Source organism: Scylla paramamosain, chromosome 3, assembly GCF_035594125.1.
Source record: "Scylla paramamosain isolate STU-SP2022 chromosome 3, ASM3559412v1, whole genome shotgun sequence".
Classification (NCBI taxonomy): domain Eukaryota; kingdom Metazoa; phylum Arthropoda; class Malacostraca; order Decapoda; family Portunidae; genus Scylla; species Scylla paramamosain.
The window spans coordinates 30,863,022-30,885,920 of NC_087153.1; the positions used below are offsets into that span (position 1 = coordinate 30,863,022).

At 40.3% G+C, this 22,899-nt stretch overlaps 1 protein-coding gene across 2 annotated transcripts in view; it reads right to left on the reverse strand.

The window, feature by feature from the left end:
• Window positions 1–6,485, reverse strand: part of LOC135093610 (solute carrier family 49 member 4 homolog) — a 27,493-nt gene extending 21,008 nt beyond the window's left edge. The window contains exons 1-2 of one of the 2 annotated variants that reach the window (XM_063993020.1): window positions 6,359–6,485; window positions 3,265–3,422 (exon numbers count right to left, since the gene is read on the reverse strand). The gene's annotated coding sequence lies outside the window, so the exon portion shown is untranslated. Of the gene's footprint in view, window positions 1–970; window positions 1,112–3,264; window positions 3,423–6,358 lie in introns of those variants that run through there. The other variant, XM_063993030.1, reaches the window with a different exon arrangement.
• Window positions 6,486–22,899: the final 16,414 nt, after the last annotated feature.

Sequence of the window (22,899 nt, forward strand, 5' to 3'; positions counted from 1 at the left end):
GAGAGCTGAGACACTGATATAACAGACTCACGTGAATTGATGCTTCGACTCTCTCTCTCTCTGTCTCTCTCTCTCTCTCTCTCTCTCTCTCTCTCTCTCTCTCTCTCTCTCTCTCTCTCTCTCTCTCTCTGATGATTGACTTCTAGCTACACATACATGTCTACTTATGGAAAAGAAGCGTATCAAGATCAGGAGAAGCTGACCAATGGTAAAGATGAAGGGATGGCCAATCAGATGTTATAGATGGGAGTAAATGAACCAATCACAGTTGTCGTTATTCTAGCCAATGACCTGCGAGGAAGGCAACACAGGTGTTTCCCCTAAGGACACTGGTGGAATGAGATGCGAAATGGTGTGATATTCCCTTGAGAGGGAAGAGAAGGAAAAGATGAAAATATAATAGACACGTGGAGACACTGAACACGTGGTAACACACTGAACAATGAAATGACGAATATATATAGAATGATAATAGTAATAATGATACGACTGATGCGACTGATACAGTACCTTCCCGACAAAAAATGCATTCTCACATTGAATATAATTAACAGTAAGAACATCAAGATATGAAAGATGATAATAATAAATAATAAATGAGCAATAACCTTGAAAATATTACACAGTACATTTAAGCAAGAGAAAATATACACATAAATACAGAATACTGAAACCTGAGCGAAAGCGGAGTTTTTGCCTGTATGAAGAAGGTGTGTGTGCAAAGTTAGACTTGAGGAGGTTTGGGGATCAGTTGAGTCAGAATGAAGTTTTACCTGCTGTGCAAACTCATCATCGAACACTTTGTTAATACGTTTTAAGTGATCAACGTGGACGATTTGTTCTACTAAGGTCTTAAGATCTAAGAGCTTGCCTCTGTGGCCATGAAGAGATTCAATTACACGATATGGGCCAGTGAATAACGGGTATTAGAGTTGCGTTCGTGAACGCTAGTGAAAACGATATTACCTACCTTGATGGAGGAATCTGTTGCTCAGCGGTGTTGTTTCTTCAACATCTCACTTTGCAACGCAGTGAGGCGACCATGGATGATCTTATGTGTGTATTGAAAATTGCGCAGACAACACTTGACGTAGTTATTCATGTTGTAGGCAGGACGCGGAGCACTGTGAAGAAACTCATATGGAAGATGCTTGTCTTTACAAAACAGTATGAAATAAGGAGACTCGTTGATGGTAGAATTAATCGCTGAATTAAAAGAGCAGGCTAGCTGAGGAAGCCAATCGTCCCATGAATGCTTTACTTCTGTTATGTAACGCAGAACGTCAAGGATACATTTATTGCAACGCCCTGCTTTTCCGTTTGAACTGGGCGAGTGAAGTACAATGTTACATTTCTTGATGTTATATTATTTACAAATTTCCTGTAAGACAGCGTTATTAAATTCTGTGCCTTTATCAGATAAGAGGACACGAGGACAGTCATAAGGACAAATTATATTATCAATGATTGCACAACCACTAGAATGTGCGGTTTTGTCCTTGAGAGCAACGAGGATGGTGAAGCGTGGGACACTATCAACACATACTAGAAGATGCTGATAACCAAGTGGAAGCTTGAGCAAATTAACAGAAATTGAATCACAAGGGGCTGAAGCGATGGGGTACAGAAATGAGGGACTCTATTGAGCGAGTGATGGACGATGTGAAGCACATTGAGAGCAGAGAGCACAATGCTGAAAAAAAATATCTTTCCTCATGGATTTCCAAAGGTATGATCATTTAACCTGGGAGTGGCATCGGTCTCGACCTGGATGTCCTGCGTGAGGTGAGTTGTGGACATGGTAAAAAATGGTACTCACTAAAGACTGAGGTATCATGAGCTGAGATAAACGCTCACTAGACTGTCGGTATAAACCTCACTTAATTTATGCAAGCGACCGTCTTGTATGAAAAATGTATCAGCACTCACTTGCAACTCAGGGAGATTAGTCTCGTCACCAGATTCGAGGTTAATATATAACACTAGAAAAGAATGCGTCTGAGTGTTGATGTCTCTTAATTTTCATCCATGGTTGGCATGGCAAGATTGTCTGTGATGGCTGAAACAGGGGAAACATTGCGTGATAATGCATTTGCGACTGAAATGGCTTTCCCAGGAATGTATGAAAATGAAGGATTGAATTCCTGGGTCGTAAGTTGCCAGCGAGCAAATTCACCTGTGAAGTTGTTACCTTCGAAGATCTCTGCGACAGCATAATGATCAGTGTGGGCATGAATTTTGTAGCCCAGTATAAGCCCATGAAAATGACATAACGCCCAGATCATGCGAGACTTTCACGGTTCGTAATGTCATAATTTTGTTCTGCCTTAATGAAGAGTCTGCAAGCATATGCTACTACGCGATATTTGCCAAGTGAGTCTTTTTGCATAAAAACGGCACCGATTCCGAACCCTGAAGCGTCTGTGCATAAGATGAAATCCTTCTCGAAGTTAGGAAAAGCAAGGATTGATGCTTTACACAAGGGAGTTTTGAGCTCATCAAAGGCATTTTGTTCCTTCTCAGACCAACCAGATGAATGAAACATGTTTTTTGAGCAGATGAGTGAGAGGCAGAGAAATCTGACTGAAATCTTTTATAAAGTGGCGATAAAAGACAGCAAGACCAATGAATTGTCTGAACTGATCGATATTGGTAGGAAAAGGGAAATTTTGTACAGCAGTGACTTTATCATGTAAAGTATGAATACCATCCTTGTCAACCTTATGACCAAGGAAATTGACTTGCTGCTTGAGAAATAAGCATTTGCTGAGTTTGATCTTTAGGCCAATAGCTTCAAAGTGTGACATGACAAGTGATAATGTGTGGAAATGCTCTGAGAGATACTTGGATGCTATGATAACGTCATTAAGGAAACAAAATACTTTTATTACCGATGAGACCTGAGAGGACCAAGTTCATTAATCTTTGAAAATATTAAGGCCGAGTTTCGTAAGCCTTGAGCCATGCGTTTGAACATGAATTGGCCAGAGGAGGTAGTAAAAGCAGTGTAAGGCATCGAACATTCCTCTAGTTCAACCTGGAAGAATCCTGAAGGTAAATCTAGGGTGGAAGATACCGCATGAGAATCATCCAAGGACTGAAGATCACCTAATCTTGGGATTGGATATCAGTCAGAAATAGTGGACGCATTTAATTTTCTGGAGTCAGCGACAACACACCAGTCGCTTTGCTTCTTGGGGACGAGTAACAAGGGGGCGTTGTGAGGAGAACAGGCAGACTCAATAACATCCTGACACAACATACCTTGAACAGCTTCGTCAAGCAGAACTCGTCCGCCGTGTGGCACCTTGCAGGAGAGAGTGAAAGATGGCTTGGAGCCACGCGTCAGGTGGATAGAGTGGGTGATGACGTCTGTGTGGCCCAGGGGTTTGTCAGAGAGAGATACGACATTCCTGAAAGAGCTGAGGAAAGCGACTGATACTTGTTAAGATTCTGGAAAATCTAGAATAGATATGTGATCTTTTGTGATAGGCGGGAGGATATTAGGGCTAGTAGATGTAGATATATTGTTGATTGAGGAAGAAAATAAGTCATGTAAGGCTTCAACTTTCTCAGAATAAGGCAAGGCTTCGAGTAGCACTCCTGCCTTGAGCTTGACAGGTGTAGATGTGACATTCCTCAGCCCAATTTTGCAGAAACTATTAATAGTGATAAGAAAAGATTCTAACTCGACACCTTTACATAGAGATTGTTGTCAATAGCAGAGGATATTAGCGCCTGATACAGCAGACTTAACCTTAGCGTTCATTGCATATAACTCACATTCAATTAGTGTTACCGGTTCTACTAACAAAATGTGTTTACAAGAAGTTACACTGCTGTCTGACTGGGAAGATGGTTGAGATTGAGTCTGTGAGGCAGGCAAGCTAGATGATGTAATTTGATTATCCTGTGTGGATAATGTCTGGTTGCTGGGAGAAGGAAGAGTTGCGTCTGACATCACCACACCAGCAAAGTGAGAAGTATCACAGGGAAGAAAAGTAGGAATATAAGTATCCATTTGAGCAATTTCACTTAGAGCTGGGAATAAGCTAATGTCATATTTGCACATGGTATTGAAGCCTATGAGAAGATCTGCAATGAAAGATACATTTGATACAGTGTAGAAATAATCACATCTGTCTGGTTCCTGAGTTGATAAAGACAGTGATAAGAGGACTTTACCGTGAGGTAAGAAGATTTTCCCAGATACACTCTTAAGATTAATGTCAAGAGGTAATGCAGTGATATAATTATGAGAAGAGGAAGAGAATCTCCTAAATACATCCATCTTGATGAAGTTAATGGCAGCACCCGTGTCAAAGAAAGCTTTGTAAGACTCAGAGTTACGTATAACATCTGTGATAATGCCATTGAAGAGTCCAGCATATCTAATGTTGACAGAAGGACGTGCTGTGTCTGGATTATGAATGAAACATATCTTATGCTTTGTACACTGTTTTGGCACATATGAAGGTGGTGATTTGAGGATGGATGATGATATTTCGATGGATTAGTCGGAGAATGCCGCATAACGTTTTTCCGACAATGAGGCTTGTTGAGCTACATGTGACTGTGCATGATACTGTCTGCATTCTTGCAAGAAATAACTTACTCTTTTGTGAAAGAAAAAAAAAACAGAATGAATGAGGGTTGAATGAGTGTTTTCCTGAGCTATCCAGAATGACTCTACAATCTGTGACAGCATGACCTGGGAGCTGGAAACGGCGACAGATTACATTTCTAGATCTGGACTTCTATCTGGAGCAATGATATCTGTGTGAAGAAGGTGCCTGTCTAGTGTAGAAACGACCACGAGAGGGTGAAGAAGGACGAGATGGTGGATGAGGAGCTGGGGTGGGAGAGTCAGATGCGTGAGCGTCAAGTACCTGAACAGGCTTAGAACTGGGAAGAGGACGTTTATCAGATATCACCTTGCAGATATATATATATATATATATATATATATATATATATATATATATATATATATATATATATATATATATATATATATATATATATATATATATATATATATATATATATATATATATATATATATATATATATATATATATATATATATATATATATATATATATATGGTCTGATTTGTTGAATTCTATATCACTCGCGACCTGGATATCTGGAGCATCAAAGAAGGAAGTGAACAAAAGATAAACGATGAGAAGTTTTAACTCATCTTTAGACAGTGAGTCATCAGTTAACCAATTTGAATTTTGGGGCTGAGCGATCAATTCCGAGCCAAGGGATAAAGCGATATTTTCTGCCTTGTAAGGATTTGTTTGTGAACGGACGTGTTGTGTGATGGATTTTGAAAATTTCAGGAGAGAATGTATGGAACCGAGCTTTGAATGTCTCTGGAAATTATTTCTGAGCTGTGTGGTGAAATCATCAAAGGCAGTGAGAGAAACAAATTTATCTGATTTAACTAACAGATCAGCGAGACTCGATGGTGCTTGACAGATACGTAATTTCAAAATAGATTTCTCTTTATCAGACGTCACAGAACGTCTGGTACATTTCTCCAATATCCTCTGGATAAACTGGTGAACTATTTTGATGCCATCTCCAGAAAAGTTAGGAAGCTGATGGGACTCATTGATGAACATGATGTGGACGAAAGTTTGCATTGCAGAATATGACCTTGTTCTCATAAGAAAGCGCCGCGTAGCTCACAAGAGAATCAATAAAGAACATACACAGAAATGTGAAAACATACACAGAATAACACACAATAAAATAAAAACCAGCGAAATATTCCATAACACACACAATATGATAAAGAACATAATTAACAAAATAATAATGAAGGACAGAAAGAAATAATATATACATTAACAGACAGACAGACAGGCAGACAGACCGACTGGCAGACAGACAGGTAGACGGACAGAGGGACAGACAGACAGACAGACAGATAGACAGACAGATAGACAGACAGACAGAAAGACAGAAAGACAGACAGATAGATAGACAGACAAATAAACAAACAAACATAAAAAACTTAACACCAGAAGAAGGAAGACTGGAGAAGACAAGGAAATGAATCAGAATCAGATTGAATGCTTAAATTTTTGGCGATAATGAGGTGACGACCAGGTGCTTAGGAAGACCAGCTTGGAGGATTCAGGATGCAGACGTGGAGAGATGACCTTGGGCGAGTCCGAGAGAGGCGGACGTCAACGAAGCCGGATGAGCGGCGGCGAGGTAGCAGCCCGGATAGGGAGCGCGGTTAGAAGTCTGTGTCGCCGTGAGGAGCGACCGCGATGAGAGAAGGTGATGAGGTGGTGGGTGGGGGTGGCTCGGGAAAGGAGCCAGGATAAACTCACACCTCAGGAGGAAGCAGGGGCGGCGCAGACAGACGGAGACCAGGTGAAGCGATGTGGGTGAGGTGATGAGTGTGGGAGCGGCGACGTGGGGCCAGCGCACCCAGGTAGGGAGAGTGCAGTGTTCTTGATGACAGATGTAGCGGAGCGGAGAGCAGAGATAACAGCAGGCCCATAAGACAAAGAGGAGCTAGTGGGGAGGTTCGTAAGGGGGAGCTGACCCAGGATTAGAGCTTGGTGAGGTCTTGGTGAAGGAGAGGCAGGATCAAGACGGCGGCTTAACACGTGATTCAACCTCACCTTATTAATGCCTGCTTGAGATACCCCGATTTCTTCTTGATTATGATGGCACCTTGCAACTTGCATGCATTGAAGGCGTGTTACATGTGTCTCAGCGTGCACTGATTACAAGAGAGTCGATGGATCTGTGTGTGTTCCTCGATCATATAAAACACCGCTGCATACCACTGTTCTAGATGGGAGTCATTACCAACTGTACTTACTGCTGCCTTGATAGTGATTTACTGTTGAGTGGAATGATGATATAAGATGTAATGTCTCGTTGGAGTTCTCCGATGATGTTGATATGATAGGTAGCGTGGAGTTGGATTGCATGGGTAGTGGTTTAGATATTATAGTTTAATGCGTGAGTAAAGAAATCACATAAATATATATCAACTTTCTTCTTTTACTGATGAAAGTACAGGCGATAAGATTTCGAAGTCCGATTTACACAGTACACACTCGAGAGCTGAGACACTGATATGACAGACGTGAACTGATGTTTCGACTCTCTCTCCCTCTCTCTGATAGCTGACTTTTACACATACAGATCTACTTACTTTTTATGGAAAAGAAGCGGATCGCGATCAGAAGCTGACCAATGGTAAAGATGAAGGGATGGCCAATCAAATGCTAAAGATGGGATTAAATGAACCAACCACAGTTGTCGTTATTCTAGCCAATGACCTGCGAGGAAAACAACATAGGTGTTTCCCCTAAGGACACTGGTGGAATGAGATGCGAGATGGTGTGATATTCCCTTGAGAAGGAAGAGAAGGAAAAGATAAGAATAGAACAGATTCCCCACGTGGGGACACTGTACACGTGATAACACACTGAACAATGAAATGACGAATATATATAGAATAATAATAGTAATAATGATACGACTGATGCGATTGATACAAAAGCTTTTGATTTCACTCTGTCTAAAAGAGGGGTATGAGTGGAATCTCCCCAAGTATGTAAAACATACTCTATTCATGGACGGAGAAGACCCCTGTACAGAGGATTGGACGTCTACGAAAAGACGTGGAAAAGTGCAGGATGGTATCATCAGCTTAGGAATTAATGGACAAGAAGTTTGGTTTAGAAGATCATTGATAAATAATAGGAAGAGAGTGGATGACAAGACAGAACCCTGAGAAACACCACTGTTAATGGATTTAACAGAAGACCAATGACTGTCTATCACAGCAACAATAGAACGGTCAGAAAGGAAACTTGAGATGAAGTTAAAGAGAGAAGGATAGAAGCCGTAGGAGGGTAGTTTGGAAATGGAAGCTTTGTACCAGACTATCAAAAGCTTTTGATATGTCTAAGGCAATAGCAAAAGTTTTACCAAAATCTCTAAAAGAGGATGACCAAGACTCAGTAAGGAAAGCCAAAAGATCACTACCAGAGTGGCCTTGACAGAACCTATAATGGTGATCAGATAGAAGGTTAAGAAGTGATAAATGTTTAAGAATCTTCCTGTTGAGGGTGGATTCAAAAACTTTAGATAGACAGGAAATTAAATCAATACGAATATAGTTTGAAGGATTAGAACGGTCACCCTTTTTAGGAACAGGCTGAATGTAGGCAAACTTCCAGCAAGGTGGTTAAAGAAGAATAATTCAATTAAGTAACTGAAATACACTGAAACAGTGAAAGCATGATAATGTTCCTGTGTCCCTGCAACCCATCAAAATTGATCTCACAACCCAACTTTGGGTCGCGACTCATAGTTTGAGAACCACTGATTCATAGACACAAGAGATGAACAGACTTTCCAGGGACAGCTGCGTTGACTGACAGGCTGTGACCTAACAGGCGCCGGATGAGAAAGCTGAGAAAAGTGCGAAGGTTAATTTCCCCAGAGTGATTGACCATGGCCAGCAGGATGTGGTCTCAGCTTGTGGAGACACCACTGCACGGCCTATATGAGTTGCCAAGTGGAGCGAAAGATTTATTATAGCGTCCTTGTTATATCATCAAATCGAAAACCATAAAAAAAAAAAAAAAATGCAGTTGTATATAATAACATATAATTTTTCATTAATTAAGGCAAAATAAAGTGTCCGAAGAGATGCTGTCTTTGTTGTTGGAATGACGAGTCGTCAACAAAACGGCTCAATCAGTCCTTGTGTGACGCCAAACTTGCTGTGTCGCCAGTCTTACCAGCAAAAATGACCGTATGCTGGAAGAAATTTGCCCTGTGTGACGCCGCCTTAAGGGTCCAGGCAACGGCTAGAGCTTCCTGATGCGTTACAGGGTAATTTGCTTCGGCTAGGTTGAGAACCCTACTTGGATACGCAATCACACGTTTCTTACCTCTATAAAAGTGAATGCAAAGTCTGAAGGTGTTATTCAACTGTTTTACTTGCAATGATTATGTCATCCAGGTAGGCATAGACGGAATCCCCTAACGTACCTGCAAACAACGTACTGAGCATTTGCTGAAAAGTGAGAGGTACAGATTTCAGACCAAAAGGCATGTGTAACCACTGATAGTACCTTGTTGGCGTGCTTAAACGCAGTGACTTTTCTGGACTCTTTTGTAAATCCAAACTGCTGAAAATGGTATTACCACCCCCTAAGGACATTAACAAGTTATTCAAAACAGGTAAGGGATAACGATCATCCTTTGTTACCTTATTTACTTTCCTAGAATCAATGATTAGGCGATAACTACCGTCCTTCTTAAGAAGAAGGAAGAGTGGACAGCCAGTGGCAGCCAGTTTTTCCCATGGGGAATGGAAGTGTTTGATTACTCCTTGATGTAGCATCTCCTTGACTTGCTCGTCAACTATTGGCCTCTGGCTGTGGGATAATCTATAGGCTGGAATGTACACTAGTTTGGTGTTTGGTTTGAGTGTTCTGCACGATCAGGATAACCAATCACACTATCACGTCGTGTTATTCTCCAAGAAGATTCAGTAGCGAGTCCTTCAGTTCCAGGTGGTCCACAACATTGACAAGCGAATTTAGGGTTGGGCCCTGCCCCAGCTCGATGTCGGCAGAGAACTGCACTGCAGCGACACAAGCTGCAGGATGTGGCGCGACGCCTCGCCCGCCTCACATTCCATTCCCTGCGATCTTACCTTGGGACCTGACTCAGCCTCTGGCCACCCCTGTCCATCACCACGTGGGAGTGAGATCAGCCTCCCTTTGTCTCCAGACGCCAGCCCCTGTCGTGACCTAAGTCGGCCCAGGAACCACTTGCAGTCTTCGTCCAGCAAGGCTAGGAGCTGGACGAGTGGCTCCTGGCGACTTCACTTATTTATTATTTTGTACAGTTTATTTTATTAATATATCAACTCGACTGCTTTACAACTGTATGTCTTTGGCCACCACCTCTACACAGTACTAGAAAAAGTAGAGTTACCTAGTACATAAAAATGGTGGCCGTGGTGAAAGTCAACGGCGTTATTCAAGATCTCCTGGCTCATGTGTCCTGTCTGCTTACCGCCAGCTACTCAAGCTACCTTCATCGCCTCCGGTTTACCTGCTAAACCATCACCGATGCATTTCTGTTAAGCCATCACCAACGCAAACTGCTACGCCACTGCATGTATATGGTGCATTTTTCAGTTGCTTTCAGGGCCTCTTTTAAGCTTCTTATGCCAAGCTTGCCCCACCAACCTGTTCCCGTACGACTTCAAGCCGTCACTGATGCCATTCCTGTTTCAAATCTGGACTTTTCAAGCCGCCCCCAACGCAACTCGACTGATTTAAGCTGCGTTCCTCTTGTTTCAAGGCTCAAGAACTTTTCAGCAGCCAGTTTCAACTTTAATACTACATCTAAATTAATTTTTAAGCTGTGTTCCTGTCGCTTTAAGACTAAAGAACTTTTCAGCCGTCAGTCTCCTGCAAGTTGTGGTGTCTCTACTGACCGTGTGGCTTGTTCCTGACATGTAGTTCACCACGTTTCCTGTTTTCTTTCCAGGTAGTCTTCCCTGCTTGTACATGGCTTCCATTGCATAATCTGCCATGACCCACCACGCTTGAAGTTTTTATCGCCATCATGTGCATTATCAGTGCCACAGCATGATTTTTGCAGTGTATTGTTTTGCAATTTTTTTATTATTTTGCAATTTATTTGGCATGAAAACGCCTTGTTCTCTTGTTTTAGTCCTCTAGTGTTGTCCTAGTGTTTTCTCGGCCAGTGATTCGCTGTGCTGACGTCACAGCTTTGTGAGTTTTGTGATAGGACACTGTGCTCTCTCTTCTGACGTCACAGCTATGTGAGTTTTGTGATTGGCCACTCTGCTCTCTCTTCTGCTATATGAGTCTTGTGATTCGCCAGTATGTACCCACTTTTCTGATGTCATTGTTCTGTGAGCCTTGCGATTGGCTATAGTGAATGCATCACGTGTCTTACACAGATAAGCCTGTCATTATTATGTAAATTAGTATGTGCTTCAGTGTGCCTGTATCACCCCGTATCTTTGTTCGTTGCGAGGACACTGCGAGAAGGGTGGCCAAGGAATGAGGCGGGACGCCTTGCTCACCTCAGATTCCATTCTCCACATCCTTCCCTTGAGACCTGACTCAGCCTCTGGCTGCCCCTGGCCATCACCACGTGGGATTATGGTCAGCCTCCTTTTGTCTCCGGACACCAGTCCCTGTCGTGAGTCGGCCCAGGAACCACTGGCAGTCCTCGTCCAGCCAGCCTCGGAGCTGGACGAGCGGCTCCTGGCGACTTCACTTATTTATTATTTTGTACAGTTGTACTTCTAACAACTCTTTCAAACACCTTGATAAGATGGGATGAAAGACAAACTGGTCTGAAGTTTGTTGCTAGACCTCTTTCGACTCTAGAGTCGAAAGTGACTCTTGAGTCACTTTCGAAGATTGGTGTGATGATTTCTTCTTTAAGTACTGCTGGTATAACTCTTGTTTGAAGAGATTCCCTCCAGACCTTGCCTCTCAAGTTTCACTGTATCCGGATTTTGCGATCTTTGAGTTTCTGGCCTAAATTTTTACCATCCAGACTTTGGCGCATAATTTCCTCGAGTTTCGCGTCTTCGTTGCGTTTAGGTTACACATTCCTACCAATGGCACTACATATAGTAAAAATAAATACATACATGCTTTGTATTGTACATATATTTCTGTGTAGAGTTCACATGCCACTTGTCAGCCACAACACTGGTCACGCCAGATTGCATCCAAGAGAGCGGGAGAGGAAGGCCGGCGACGGCGTCACCACCTCATGAAAAAACACAAAACAAATGTGAGGTCTCACTACTGTGGCCCGTTACGACAGATGTCTGGACAAAATGCAAACACTTATACAATTTTTGATGGATGACGCTGCACCACCGCACCGCTGCATCATTCCAGATGTAAGGACAAAACACATTCACACAGTTTGAGATGGAATGGCGCTGCACTGCCGCGCCTCGCCAGATATGATAACAAATACACACATTCAAACAGTTTTAGATGCGATGGTGCTGCACCACTGCACCGCTGCATCTCGCCAGATGTGATGACAAAACACACACTCATACAGGTCTAGGACATGCGGCTCAAATAAATAAGCGTTTTTCCAGTGTTTTCAACATCCCGAGTTTCGTGATTCCCGAGTTTAGTCCTATGTTTTCGAAAGAAAGCAAGCGCGAAACTCAAGAGGGTATTGTAGTTGGTTGCAATAAAACTTCAGCCAATCCTGCGCCATATTTTCAGTAGTGACGTAGATCACCTCCCACCTGGTCAACGCTGTTGTTTTTCTAAGATTCGTTAAACGCCTTCCAAAACTAAGCCTTATAAGGCCCCATCCACTTGACTTACCCCCCACCTGATTCAAACCTTAATCAGTGCCTGGTCCTCCTTGTCCCTCACACCATCACCATTACCATGCTCTCTCTCTCTCTCTCTCTCTCTCTCTCTCTCTCTCTCCTACTACAATTGCTATTTGTGGGCCTTCTGCTATTACAACCGTTCCAGCTGGTCTGGGGTGTGCCTTAGACTGGTACAGCAAGGCCTGGTTATTTCATCAGTGAAGAAAAATCTGCCACCAAGGAAAGTGCGAAGGGGCACCGGAAGACAAGGTCCTTAACGGCTTAACTAAAATATCGAAGATATCACACAAACTAGTTCTCATTCTTTATCTGAAATGACTACCGAACTTGATATATTTCCCTTTTCCTGTTTAAATTATATTGAACTTGATTCACTATCTAATAATCATCAATTTTCTTTAATTGTTATTGAAAAATTTACATATCTTATAGATAACCACTACAATTATAGAAATATTGCTGATTCCCAAATGATTGATCATGAATTTCCTATTCCAAGATCTTATTATTTTTTCAATGATGATCCAGAAGTCAAGCATGATTTTTTCCACTAACAGTCTAAAGATATTGCGTCATAACATCAACAGTTTTCCTCTTCACTTAGATTTTTTCCTTGATTGCTGTTCGAAACCATCTGGTGTTGGGTTTGATGTCCTCGGGCTTTGTGAAATACAAATAAAGGATGAAATATGCACACTACAATTTTGAATAATTACTCTGGTTACTTCAGTACCAAACAACTCAAGGTGGTGTGGCGATCTATCTCCGTAAGTGTTTTCAGGCTCGACTCCTAAAGAGTGTGGATCTACAGTTGCTTCATATTGAAATTCTTTTTTATGAAATTACTTTATCCTTCATTTTCATTACTGGTACTATTCAAAGACCTCCTAATATCAATTTCAACCAATTTATTTCGTCTTAGGAACATATATTGGAAATAATGTCTCAATTCAAAGTTAATTGTTACATAATTTATTAATTTAATTTATTAAAAATGCAAAGAATTATGTACGTATTTTCATAGATTTATTTTTCACCTATTCATTTTTTTCAAACTGTTTATAAACCCACCAGAGCAACCAGAACCTCAGCTTCAATAATTGACCATATATGGACTAACGACTCAGTAAACTATTTAAGGAGCGGTATCTGGTACACCTCAATATTACTAGCGATCACTTTCCTGTAATCAGTCAGCTTTCAGCTTTTAGTAATTATTTAAATAACTCACATGTAACTATATCCCGGAGAATATTCCAGGATGGATGTGAATATTGAGTTTTTCAGGCGAGAAATGGAAGGTCATGGAACCAATGAATGTTTTGACATAGATCCCCACTTTCCATCAAAACAATTTTCAGTTGAAACAAAGTCATTTTGGCAAACATTATATTACTTCAGCTATCATAAGATCTATTTAGCAACGCAATAAACTGCAATACTTATATGGGAAGTGGCCACTAACTAATGAAAGAATCTTCAAACGATACAGAAATATTTTGCATAAGTATTTAATGCAGCAAGGGAAAATCATTACAAGTTAAAATTAAGAGAACACGCAGGCAACTCTTCTCTCCAACCCCCCCCACCCACACACACAAAAAAAGGAAAATCCAAATAATTTAATGGGGAAAACCAGAGCTAACCTACCGTCTTCCGTAACCTTTCATGACAAAACTTTCTCAAAAGACGTTGAAATCACTAATTCTTTCAATATCTACTATTGTGATTTTGCCAGTAATTTAGCTCAGAATACAAAACCAACCACTGCTTCATTCATTAGTTTCTTACCTGATCCGGCTCAATTTTCTTTTCCTTAGACTTTCTATAACTGAAATTAAATTTGTCATTCGTAAGATTAAGATATAATAATCTCTTGGGTATGACGGTATTAGCATGAAAATAATAAAAAATGTAGTGATATAGTTTCGCCTAATTTAGAATACATAATAAATACGTCATTTAAATAAGGTTGCTTTCCTAATGAACTTAAAATTGCCAAGGTCATTTCTATTTACAAATAAGAGACAGATCCACGCTACAGATATATTTCATCTCTTCCTAGTTTCATTGAAATATTTGAGAAAAAAAAAAAATGTTGCAATAAGGCTAATGGATTACCTGCCTAAATTCTCATTAATATTGGATTTTCAGTTTGGCTTCAGACTAAGATTCTCTACTGATCTTGCTGTACAACATCTTGTGAAAACATATACAGTGCTTATAATATATATATATATATATATATATATATATATATATATATATATATATATATATATATATATATATATATATATATATATATATATATATATATATATATATATATATATATATATTTTTTTTTTTTTTTTTTTTTTTTTTTTTTTTTTTTTATTTATTTTTTTTTAAGAAATAGTTTTCTGCGACTTCAGTAAAACCTTTGATACCATACCTCATCATATTTTACCTGAAAAGTTAACTTGCTAAGGAATTCAGGGTCACACACACCTGTATCAGTCTTGACAATTGCTATTATTTATATGTATATTCATCATTTCGTATATACATTCCACATATTCATACCACGTGTGCCTATGGCCAGCTAGTCTATTCTATTTTTAACCTTTTTCCTCCTTTTCTACCTCTCAAGGTAGGTTAGGTTAGGTTAAGAGTCCTTAAGGACTGGAAGTTACTAAGGACTTCCAGTCCTTAGGGAAAACACCTGCGTTTGTTTCTGAGTCTTTCCTTCCTAGTCATTGGCCAAAATAACGAGCTCTCCCATTAGCTGTTTCATCCCATTTACTGGCATTTCATTGGACACCACTTCACACCAAAAGCTCTATCGTGATCCACTTATCTGAGATAAATATGGCCTGCATGCGTAGCTAGTACTCAGTTCCACTCAGTTCCAGTCAGGGAGTCAGTCTCGGTCGCTCACTCAGTTCCCGTCCGAGTCACAGCCAGTCTTGAGAGATGCTGCTCAGTCATCATTCCAAGCAGCAGTTCATATCACTTCAGAGAGAGGGAGAGAAAACAATCAATCGTCTCGTTTATAATCATCTGTGTCTCGTCTCTTATCAAGTGTGTACATTCTCTCTGTTATTAAATCAAGAAGAACTCTATCCACGACCTCCAAGCTACCAACAATACCAAGCTCACTACTGGTCCTCCACGCTACTAACACACCAAGCTCCTCATCTGATCCAGCGGTGGCAAGCATCATCAACTGGGCAAGTATCTCATATAAACCAGGAACAGTAGTGAAGTAACATAATCTCGATACAAAGTGGAAGTCGCACAAATCCAGAACAAAGTTGTAGCAACGGTGAGTGGACAATCAAATCTAGATACACACCAATGGCTTAAGAGTTACCCTCAGTGACAGAAACCAGTTTACAATTTACAACACTTCCATGTCTTCACATAAACCAGTCTGTTGGGGAGTTCCACAAGAGTAAATTTTAGTGTCATTAATATTCATTACTATAGTATAAGTGATATTGTTCGTTGTAGCGATAAGATTTTTACTGTATGCTGATGACACTACTGTATCAATTCAGGGAAGAGATATACAGGAACTAGAGTTAACACTAAATTCTGAACTATTAACGTTTCTAATTGAATTGAGAGTAACAAGTCAACACCTAATGTCTCAAAAACACACTATATGACATCACATCCCTTGCTGACACACCCTGCTCAAGCTAATATTGTATTTAATAACAGGTTAGTAAAGCAATGCAAGGAAATAAATTTTCTAGTAGTAATTAATGATTATATCCTTTCATGGAAATCTCATTTATAACTTGTAATACCTAAGGTCTCAAAATTGACAGGTGTAATTTATGAAATCAGGAATTCCATAACTGCTGATTGTCTAAGACAGATATATTTATTTGTGGTCTACCCTCACCTCATGTACAGTCCGGCAATTTGGGGAGGGTTATCTTGACAACCTTTTTATTTGTCAAAAGAAAATTATTAGAGTAATGTTTCACAAATCAAAATACGAGCACATAAATCCTCTCTTCCATGAACATAAACTACTAAATTTCCAGATATTGTATCCCTACAGACAAATATATTTGTTTCAAATCCATTCACTCATATTCTGTCAAGGTTGTTTTTCAGCCAAAGTCACACAATTTTTGTACTAGAAGGAGCAGTGACTTAATTATCCCACATTGCCGAAAAAACACACGCTAAATAAAATGTAGGCGTTCGGGAGCCAGGCAACGGAATAATCTGCTAGAAAGCTTCAAGAACATTATATCCTTGCCTGGGTTTAAAGACCATATCAAGAAAGCCCTCTTCTCGAAATATATTGAGTCATCATAACATTTGCCCTTTAGTAATGTATGGATATTGTATGTAATTCATGTGTAACCTAGGATTATGTATAGTGTGTACAGATGTATATAGATACTCGTATATATATATATATATATATATATATATATATATATATATATATATATATATATATATATATATATATATATATATATATATATATATATATATATATATATATATATATATATATATGTATGTATTTATGTATGTATGTATGTATGAAGAGAGAGAGAGAGAGAGAGAGAGAGAGAGAGAGAGAGAGAGAGAGAGAGAGAGAGAGAGAGAGAGAGAGAGAGAGAGAGAGAGAGAGAACTTGCTCCTTCCTTGTTGAGTCAGGTAAACATATTCTCAGCCACTACACACACACACACATTTTCTATGTCACTCATTTCTCCTTTATAACAACAACAATAATGATAATGATAATGATAATGATAATAATAATAATAATAATAATAATAATAATAATAATAATAATAGATTATTATTACTATTATTATTATTATTATTATTATTATTATTATTATTATTATTATTATTATTATAACTATTATTATATATTTCTAGCAAGTATTTAGCCACATATATAACACATATATAACTTGAAAGAAATCAGACTAATGTTGTGCCGAGCAATACCCCAACCACCACATTTATTAGCTCAAAGACCACGTTGTTAACGCGGACCAAATACAAGCACCTTGTTTGGGTTCTGTTCCTTGCGGTACCCCTAAAAAAAAAAAAAAAAGGGTAACTTCCTTGATCTTAACGCCTACTCCTCGAGATGTTTCGTTATTACAAGCATTACAATACTACTTTAAACACAAGATATGGACGAAATAGAGTTCACTTGGCATGAATCATTCCAAAGCTGAGAATTGGCGGGTGTAGAAACAGAGAAGTCACATATTGCACGCATCGGCTCAAACCTGGATGTAACCACAACGCACTCTGTACATGAGCTGTAAATGAGCTTCGGGGAAAAAAAAAAAAAGGTGATGCGTCGGTAATCAAACCCGAACATGAAAGCCCGAGCAATTTAAACAGGGTTGCGGGGCTTTTGTGCCTGCATTATTACATGGCTTTCCTTCTCCTTTCCTGCACTGGCAGCATGACTGGTTCGAATGGGTGAGTGATGCGTCTGACATCACATCCCCTGCGAATGTAGGCCACGTACGTTTTGGCCACGAAACTGCCATCTGCAAATGTTTTGGCACCCGGGTTCACCTGAGGTAGACGTTTTGGCAACGAAACATATTCTCATTTTTATTGTCCTTTTGCATACATTCCGCAGTTTGTTGTTTTTATGTTCCTCGGATTCCCTAAATTAATGTACAGTGGATCTTTGCTCGGGGTGGAGAGGTGAGATAAAAAGATAAGTGGGAGGAGGGAGTCTGGATGAAACTATGATGCCCAGGAGGCACAGTCAGTGTGTTTCCTGGCACTCTGCCTGCAAACAGACTCTGCCACCGTAAATGGGCTTCAGGAGGAACGTGGGGTTCGTTCTGTCAGGCGAGGGAATAAGTCATACAAGGAACTCCTGACGCGCCTCCACAACCTTGTGCTTCACTATAAGGAAGGCAAGGAGACAATCCCAGACTTTCTTTTTCGTGGCATCAGCCGCATTCTTCGAGAGTGTCAACCCAAGGTTTAGATGCAAATGTATTTTAAATCTATTCAAACTTTGCAACTTTTATTCTTTTTAAGCTTTTTAGATGTTTTACATTAGAAAATTCATGCCATTACCTTATTTCTTCCCGTGGCCAAAATGTCCTACACTTAACGGCCAAAACGTCTTAGCGCGGTGGTTTTCAGGCCAAAACGTTCGTCTACCCACCACCCCAAACAATTATATTATCTCATAGCAGGGCTTTCTCACTTGGATCACTTCAAAGCAGATCACAACCACAACACACTCCATATCAGGGTTGACATTAAAAAAATCCACCCACCAAAAAAAAATAAATAAATAAAAAAAAAATAAATAAATAAATAAATAAATAAATAAATAAATAAAAGAAAAAAAGAAAAAGAAAAAACAGCTTGTGTTTTTTTTTTTATTTTACATATCAAAATTTTGTTTTATATCATATTAATAAATGAGGTCTATATATGTAAATATACGTATAAAATGAAAAAGTATTCAAGCCTGACCCGTTCATTTCCTGTACAGTACAAGTTAACACAGGCTTTGTCCAATTGGACCAACCTGTATCAGCATGACCTAAACAAGTGTCTGTTCTTCATTTACAGAAAGTGTCAAAATCTTTCAAGATCTAACTCCCCTTGTGACTTCTGGCACCTAACCCAAAACATCTCCAATAACTTTGTTTCTTCATCTTTCCCTCCTTTATTTCAACCTGATGGCACCACTGCCATCTCATCTATTTCTAAAGCTGAACTCTTTGCTTAAACCCTTGCTAAAAACTCTACCTTGGATGATTTAGGGTTTGTTTCTCCCTCTCCTCCACCCTCTGACTACTTCATGCTACCCATTAAAATCCTTCACAATGATGTTTTTCCATGCCCTCGCTGGCCTAAACCCTCAGAAGGCTTATGGATCTGATGGGATCCCTCCTATTGTTCTTCGAAACTGTGCTTCCGTACTAACACCTTGCCTAGTCAAACTCTTTCAACTCTGTCTATCAACATCTATCTTTTCTTCTTGCTGGAAGTGTACCTACATTCAGGCTCTTACTAATTTTTTTTTTTTTTTATGCAGGAGGGACACTGGCCAAGGGCAACAAAAAAAAAAAAAAAAAAAAGCCCACTGAGATGCCAGTCCCAGAAAAGGGTCCAAAGCGGTAGTCAAAAATTGAAGGATAAGTGTCTTCAAACCTCCCTCTTGAAGGAATTCAAGTCATAGGAAGATGGAAATACAGAAGCTGGTAGGGAATTCCATAGTTTACCAGAGAAAGAGGTGAATGATTGAGAATACTGGTTAACTCTTGCATTAGAGAGGTGGACAGAATACGGGTGAGAGAAAGAAGAAAGTCTTGTTCAGCGAGGTCGCTGGAGGAGGGGAGGCATGCAGTAAGCAAGATCAGAAGAGCAGTTAGCATGAAAATAACGGTAGAAGACGGCTAGAGATGCAACATAGCGGTGATGAGAGAGTGGCTGAAGACAGTCTGTTAGAGGAGAGGAGTTGAGACGAAAAGCTTTTGATTCCACCCTGTCTAGAAAAGCAGTATGAGTGGAACCCCCCCCGACATGTAAAGCATACTCCATACATGGACGGATAAGGCCCTTGTACAGAGTTAGCAGCTGAGGGCGGTGAGAAAAACTGGCTGAGACGTCTTAAAACATCTAACTTCATAGAAGCTGTTTTAGCTAGAGATGAGATGTAAAGTTTCCAGCTCAGATTATAAGTAAAGGACAGACCGAGGATGTTCAGTGTAGAAGAGGGGGACAGTTGAAGAAGAGGGGATAGGTTGTGTCGAGTTGATAAATGGAGGAATTGAGTTTTTGAGGCATTGAACAATACCAAGTTTGCTCTGCCCCAATCAGAAATTTTAGAAAGATCAGAAGTCAGCCGTTCTGTGGCTTCCCTGCGTGAAATTTTTACTTCCTGAAGTGTTGGATGTCTATGAAAAGACGTGGAAAAGTGCAGGGTGGTATAATCAGCGTAGGAGTGGATAGAACAAAAAGTTTGGTTTAGGTCATTGATGAATAATAAGAAGAGAGTAGGTGACAGGACAGAACCCTGAGGAATACCACTGTTAATAGATTTAGAAGAACAGTGACCGTCTACCACAGCAGCAATAGAACGATCAGAAAGGAAACTTGGGATGAAATTACAGAGAGAGGGATAGAAGCCATAGGAGGATAGTTTGGAAATCAAAGCTTTGTGCCAGACTCTATCAAAAGCTTTAGATATATCCAAGGCAATACCAAAAGTTTCACCGAAATCTCTAAATAAGGATGACCAAAACTCAGTAAGGAAAGCCAGAAGATCACCAGTAGAGCGGCCTTGACGGAACCCATACTGGCGATCAGATAAAAGGTTGTGAACTGATAGATGTTTAAGAATCTTCCTGTTGAGGAAAGATTCAAGAACTTTAGATAGGCAGGAAATTAAAGCAATAGGACGGTAGTTTGAGGATTAGAACGGTCACCCTTTTTAGGAACAGGTTGAATGTAGGCAAACTTCCAGCAAGAAGGAAAGATAGATGTTGACAGATAGAGTTGACAGAGTTTGACTGGGCAAGGTGCAAGCACGGAGGCACAGTTTCGGAGAACAAGAGGAGGTACCCCATCAGGTCCATAAGCCTTCCGAGGGTTTAGACCAGCAAGGGCATGGAAAACATCATTGCGAAGAATTTTAATAGGTAGCATGAAGTAGTCAGAGGATGGAGGAGAGGGAAGAACAAGCCCTGAATCATCCAAGGTAGAGTTTTCAGCAAAGGTCTGAGCGAAGAGTTCAGCTTTAGAGAGAGATGTGATAGCAGTGGTGCCATCTGATTGAAATAAAGGAGGGAAAGAAGAAGCAAAGTTGTTGGAGATATTTTTGGCTAGATGCCAGAAGTCACGAGGGGAGTTAGATCTTGAAAGATTTTGACACTTTCTATTAATGAAGGAGTTTTTGGCTAGTTGAAAAACAGACTTGACATGGTTCCGGGCAGAAATATAAAGTGCATGAGATTCTGGTGATGGAAAGCTTAAGTACCATATGTGGGCCACCTCTCTATCATGTATAGCACGAGAACAAACTGTGTTAAACCAAGGTCTGGAAGGCTTAGGTCGAGAAAAAGAGTGAGGAATGTACGCCTCCATGCCAGACACTGTCACCTCTGTTATGCGTTTGGCACACAAAGACAGGTCTCTGACACAGAAGCAGTAATTCCAAGGAAAATCAGCAAAATACCTCCTCAAGTAGCTGAGGCAAAACGCCAGAGGCACCTTCGCTTAGGGGTATCCTGAGAAGGGATTAGAGCGATAGGACAAGATACAGATATGAGATTGTGATCAGAGGAACCTAACGGTGAAAAGAGGATGACAGTATAAGCAAAAGGATTAGAGGTCAGGAAAAGGTCAAGAATGTTGGGCATATCTCCAAGACGGTCAGGAATACGAGTAGGGTGTTGCACCAATTGTTCTAGGTCGTGGAGGATAGCAAAGTTGAAGGCTAGTTCACCAGGATGGTTAGTGAAGGGAGAGGAAATCCAAAGCTAGCGGTGAACATTGAAGTCTCCAAGAATGGAGATCTCTGCAAAAGGGAAGAGAGTCAGAATGTGCTCCACTTTAGAAGTTAAGTAGTCAAAGAATTTCTTATATTCAGAGGTGTTAGGTGAGAGGTATACAGCACAGATGAATTTAGTTTGAGAGTGACTCTTTGGTCGTAGCCAGATGGTGGAAAACTCGGAAGATTCAAGAGCGTGGGCACAAGAGCAGGTTAAGTCGTTGCACACATAAATGCAACATCCAGCTTTGGATTGAAAATGAGCATAGAGAAAGTAGGAGGGAACAGAAAAGGACTACTGACAGTTGCCTCAGACACCTGAGTTCCAGTGAGGAAAAGAAGATGAGGTTTAGAACAGGAGAGGTGGTGATGTACAGATTGAAAATTAGATCTTAGACCGCGAATGTTGCAGAAGTTAATGAAGAAAAAGTTGAGGAGGGTGTCAAGGCACTTAGGGTCGTTATCAGAAGAGCAGTCCGACTTGGGGACATTTGTAGTCCCCTCCCCAGATGGGGACTCTGAGGCTGGTGTAGGAGTCGCCACGATAATTTTGAATTTTTCAGTGAAGGTTGTGTGTGTGTGTTATTAGGTCCTTGTAGTTTTGTGTGGAGGAAGAGAGATGTTTTTTAGACGGCAGGCTGTGACTGCCCCCTTGTGTTGTGAGACACAAAGAGAAACGTTCAGTGAGGTCACTGGTGGTTTTAATGATAAGTTCACAGCACCCCCTGATCCAGTGCTTTAGACCTCACTGGGAGTAATTATCGTTTTGGCAGGTGCCTACTGCCTCCTCCTCTGACTGTTCTAATCCCTTAAACTATCATCCTATTGGTTTAATTTACTACTTATCTAAAGTTTTGAGTCTATCCTCAACAGGAAGATTCTTAAGCATCTATCACTTCACAATCTTCTATCTGATCGCCAGTATGGGTTCCGACGAGACCGAACTATTGGTGAT